This window comes from Tamandua tetradactyla, chromosome 2, assembly GCF_023851605.1.
Source record: "Tamandua tetradactyla isolate mTamTet1 chromosome 2, mTamTet1.pri, whole genome shotgun sequence".
Classification (NCBI taxonomy): domain Eukaryota; kingdom Metazoa; phylum Chordata; class Mammalia; order Pilosa; family Myrmecophagidae; genus Tamandua; species Tamandua tetradactyla.
Genome location: NC_135328.1, coordinates 64,426,798 through 64,431,710, shown reverse-complemented (window position 1 = coordinate 64,431,710; position 4,913 = coordinate 64,426,798). Strand labels below are relative to the sequence as shown.

The 4,913-nt window shown below is 31.2% G+C and overlaps 1 non-coding gene across 1 annotated transcript; it reads right to left on the bottom strand.

Annotated features, from left to right (window-relative positions):
- Nucleotides 1–307: 307 nt before the first annotated feature.
- On the bottom strand, nt 308–369 carry LOC143675343 (U7 small nuclear RNA). The gene has a single exon (XR_013171570.1). It is a non-coding gene; the product is annotated as a U7 small nuclear RNA (small nuclear RNA).
- Nucleotides 370–4,913: the final 4,544 nt, after the last annotated feature.

The following is a 4,913-nucleotide window of genomic DNA, read 5'->3' as shown; positions in this document are numbered from 1 at the left end:
TAATAGCACATTATTTATGACACTTCCATAAGTCAGCAATTATATCCACTCAAAAATAAATCTAATGGATTTCTTTTACTGATAGCCTCCTTCGTTTCAATGGTATATGTCACCTAAGGCAGGAGAAGATATTCAAAATATAGAACACTTTTTTCCTGAAAATTCCAAAACTTTTGGCTTGATTTGCATCAATAAATGGTAGTAAAAAGCAGGATCCTTAGTGGTAACAACATCAGTGAATTGGAGGTTGTTTGCTTAAATCCTCTGATTTCCACAGCAGAATCTTAGCTGTTTGTTTGTTTGTCTTTGGGGACTTCTAGCAAGGGCTAGAAAACCTGCTAAACAAATTCTAAAAGAGCTGTAATACTGGAATCTAAACTTTTTCTTTCAAGGCATTGCCATCTGTAGCAAAACATGTGATTCACAAAGCTAGGTTATATAAAAAATAAATGCACACTTCCTACATATAAAAAAGTAGATATTTATTAGGACAATGTTTTCAGAAATATTTAAAAAATAATGTTAAAGTGCCTATGTCAAACACTTCACCATTCTGTTAGCAACTGGAACTGTGCAAAATTTATTAGTGTGCTTAAAACTCTAATGATCCATACTTTTTCTCTACAGATATGCATTTATAAAGGTGGGCAATAAACATGCCTATGAAGTTGTCTTGTCCATTGTTTCAAGGTAGATTAAAATGAATTATTTAATTGGAACCTCAGGAGCTTTCTCTGAGTTTGTTAGAAAGGTTATTTCTATTTTTATTATTACTTTTCTGCTAAAACAGATTGACAATCAATTAGTATTCCACATCAAAAGAGTCATTTATATTCTCTAGAGCTACTTATTTTATATTTTTTTACAATTCTGGCTATGTGTTCGCTTACCTTTTAACCTACAATGAACACCTCACTTCATTTACTGTCCCTCATGCAGCTGGGGCTGGACAGGGAGAATAAGTGGTGAACAGACCTTTGCTAGTTGAATCTTCTGAGAGTTGGAGTTAAGTTAGCCTATATTTACCGTTAGCCTCCTGGGATAGTAATAAAAGCGAGTTCCAGCTGCATGGGTGTCTTTGTCATGACCTCCCAGTGACCTCCCCTGATGGAGGTTCTGCCATGGGAATAAACAGAATCACATAAGGCTCGCCCGGTACATCTAACTGCAGTGATGGGGCAGTGCAATTCTCCCATGTGCTGGGAGAGAGTGGGAAGCTAGAAAAATTGGTGAGCAATGGTAATTCACCAAAGATTTGATACCCGAGATTACGTTTCCCTGTCTTTTCTTGACTTTTGGCGAATAAGTACCAATAAATTATTTTATTTGAACTACCTATATATGAGTATCTATGTTATGCAAAGGAGTAAACCAAATCAGATAAAATTTTAATTATGTATCTAAAATCACAGAACCAGTGAGTCATGCTCTTGGCACTTTTGCATTTTTTTTTCAAACTTAAAAGGTAAGACTAGTTCACATCATTATTCAAAAGTAAAGAAACACTTTTCAGCATACTACTTTGCTTGCTACCCTTCTGCCCAGTAAATCATAAGGATAATTATATTGTTATGTGAAATATATACTGAAAATATTCATGTGCATAATTAGGGTATATGGGAAAATTATCTATTTATAATAAAAAGCGTGAAGCTGGTGTTAGGTTGAAGACTTTGATAGTTGAACGATGTTAACAATTCTAAATGTAATACAATTAAAGATGTCCTACCTATAAGGAGTTAAGTGTTAACCTAATTAAACCTATTTCATAATACAGTTTTTCCTGATGGAATTTACTTAGTCTTCTGCTCAAAACTGAATTATACTTGATATCTTAAGTATCTTGAGACTGATGAAATTGATACTGGAGTGGTGGAATGAAGACAGAAAATCGCTACCAAAAGCCACATACACAAATTGATGTAGATTGAAAAAAAAAAAAAAAGAATAACAACAACCCACTTGCATGATATTTTTGCTGTTGTTCTTAAATTAATAAGATGCTGCTGACTTTTTTTAAATTAAGAATTTTGAGCTGAGAGCTTTGGTCTAGATAGTATAAATGATAAACTTAACCTATAGGAAAACAGAAACCAAAACAAAGCTGTGGTTTGCAAAGAAAAAGAGGATTTGGGCATTCAAACTACTTTTAAAGCTATTAATCCAAGTTGCCTCTTAGTAATATATACATCAGCTCTTTTTTTTTTTTTTTTGGTATCAAATTAAAACCAAGACCCTGAAAAAGATGAGGTCATTAACCCCTGCTCCCTGGCCAATTCCTATTTAGATAATTGCACTGTGCTGCTGAGCTAAATTCGCCCAGTAATTTTGTTTTGAAAAATAAAATTAGACAGCAGATCCTGGCACCCTCTTCTAAATTGTGCTGTAGTTCTATAAGTGTACTATTCGACAGCTGCTGTGCTCCATCCCTTAAGAGGTTATGTTCCCATTTTTCCAAAATGATTCATTTTTGTAAAAATAATGCATCTCATTTATATAGAGCATTCCATTTCACCTCGATGATATTGTCATTCAACTCACATAAACAGCACAAACATGAGACTGATGATATTTAAGACATAATGAAGCACATACCTTTAAAAGAGAACAGAAATAGAACATGGTGAGCTACGGCTATGCATCTTTTAAAAATAATCTCATAAGTACTTATCTAGGATGCTTTTCTTGACTCAAATATCTTTATTTATTGTTAACGCTCTACAAAGTATATTAAGAATTACTTATATCACATGGCAGGTGAAATTAGAGATTAAGAAATGTGAAAATCCTGAAGAAGGATGTATAGACAATAAGTATAAATATGTGCAAAATAAACCCAAGTATAGTAATCACTTCTTTATACTGTCTCAGTATACATGATTAATTTGGAAATTCTAAAAGATGTAAATGGCATGTTTTTGAACAATACTTCAAAGGTGATAAAACCCACTTGATAGTGCTAAGAAGGTCATGCAAGTGAGGCATTGTGGGTCCACAATTGGTGGAGGGACAAAAGCTGTTCTAATGGAGTACATTCCCTGAATGTGATATTCTCTCATCTTTTATTCCTTTCTGGGGTCTCAAAGAACCATATGCAAATATCATCAATGGCCACATTCTCAAAGAGAAAGATTAATACAGTAGTCTAGGTTATATCTTTCTCCCTAATAAAGTAAGTGCAATTTTCTTCTCATTGTTTTAGAATTTTATGCCTCTATTAATTTTCCTGGGCCTAATTTCATTGGGTAATAGCATGTTAAATGGTAGGAAAAACAGAGGCCATCTTTTTCTTGGCACTATGTATGAGCATACAATGATTTCTTTGATATAAGATGTGGGCTTCTAGGCTGACATTTATATGTTAATATGTAAAAAAAAATCCTATTCTATTACATACATTTTAAGGAAGGGTGCTAACTTTTGACATTCATTTTAGCATCAGTGGAGATGATTAAATGATTTTTTTCTATTAAATTGGGCGACAAGATAAGCTATATTAATATATTTCCTAATGTTGAACTTCCTTAGCATCTAGAATAAACCCCACTTGGCCATTATGTATTGCAATTTTAATATACTCTGACTCTGTTTTCTTAAATAACTGTTCAGATTTTTGCTGTGTTATTAATGAGAATGGTTAATAAGTTTCTTTTTTGTGTTTAACCTTTTTTCAAGTTTAGGTATTCTTGTTATATTTGCTATACAACAATTTTTTAAAGTTTCTCTTATTTTTCCATGGTCAGAATTAGTTTAAGGATTATTAGAATTATAAAACATTTCAGGTATTTTAAAAACCACTTGTGAAACTCTCTGACTTGCTTCTTTTACTCAGGCAAACTCTTTGCCATGTTTTTCTATTTCTTCTACAGAATCTTAGTTTGGATGGTATTTTATTTTCCTAGAAGATTATGCATGTAATCTAGATTTTCAAAGTTATTTGTGTATGGTTATTCACTGAAGTCTTGTGATTTCTGTAACGCCCTCTGTTTTGGTGGTCATTTCTTCCTGTTCATAACATACTTTGTAAATAATTTGTTTTTACCTGTTCATTTTATCTAATTGCCTAATTATTTGACTGTTGTATGTTTTTTAAATTGTTCAGCTCATCTATTTACTCTATTCATTTTCTTAATTACAACTTATTAAATTCTGCTTTTATATTTATTTTCTAGCTTCTAATTTTTTATCAATTGTTTTAACATTTCTAGTCCTTTGTATTTGATATTAATTCATGTTTTTTTATTTTTATTTAAAATAAAATAAATATTTTCTTTTATTTTGAAAGTATTCCCTAGTTTATTATATTATGTTCAGAGCACACTATTTGTATCTTTTCTATATTTTGGAATTTATCTATATTTTCTTTGGAATTTAATTTATTGTCACAGTTTGCAAATGGTCCAGATGCCAATATATGTTTAATTGTTGAAGTTTGGAGTTGAACACATATCTAAAAAATCAGCCTGACTGATTACATCATCACAGTCTTCTTCATTCTTATTTTTTTCAACTGATTCTGTCTTGGACTGAGAGATATGAGCTAAATTCTAAAATTGTTGAGATTTATTCTTCTTGCATTTCATTAATTTCTCCTTTATGCATTTATTACTATATTATAGGGTACATAGATATCAGCAAATGTTTTTATTGTGAAATTTAGCCTTTAGCAGTATAAGTTATTCTTTATATTAAATAAAACTTTTGGGCTTTATATATATCATACCTGATGTCAAGATTACCACCACTGTATATTTTTGGAGTGCGTTTCATTTTTAACCTTTCTCAGTTTCTCTTTGTTCTAAGTATGTTCTTTCATATAATACATAGAGTTGACTTCTACTATGAAGTTTTTCACTATGTGTTTTTCTTTATCTTTTTATTCAGGAAAGTTTGTAACCTTTTTCTAAAATATA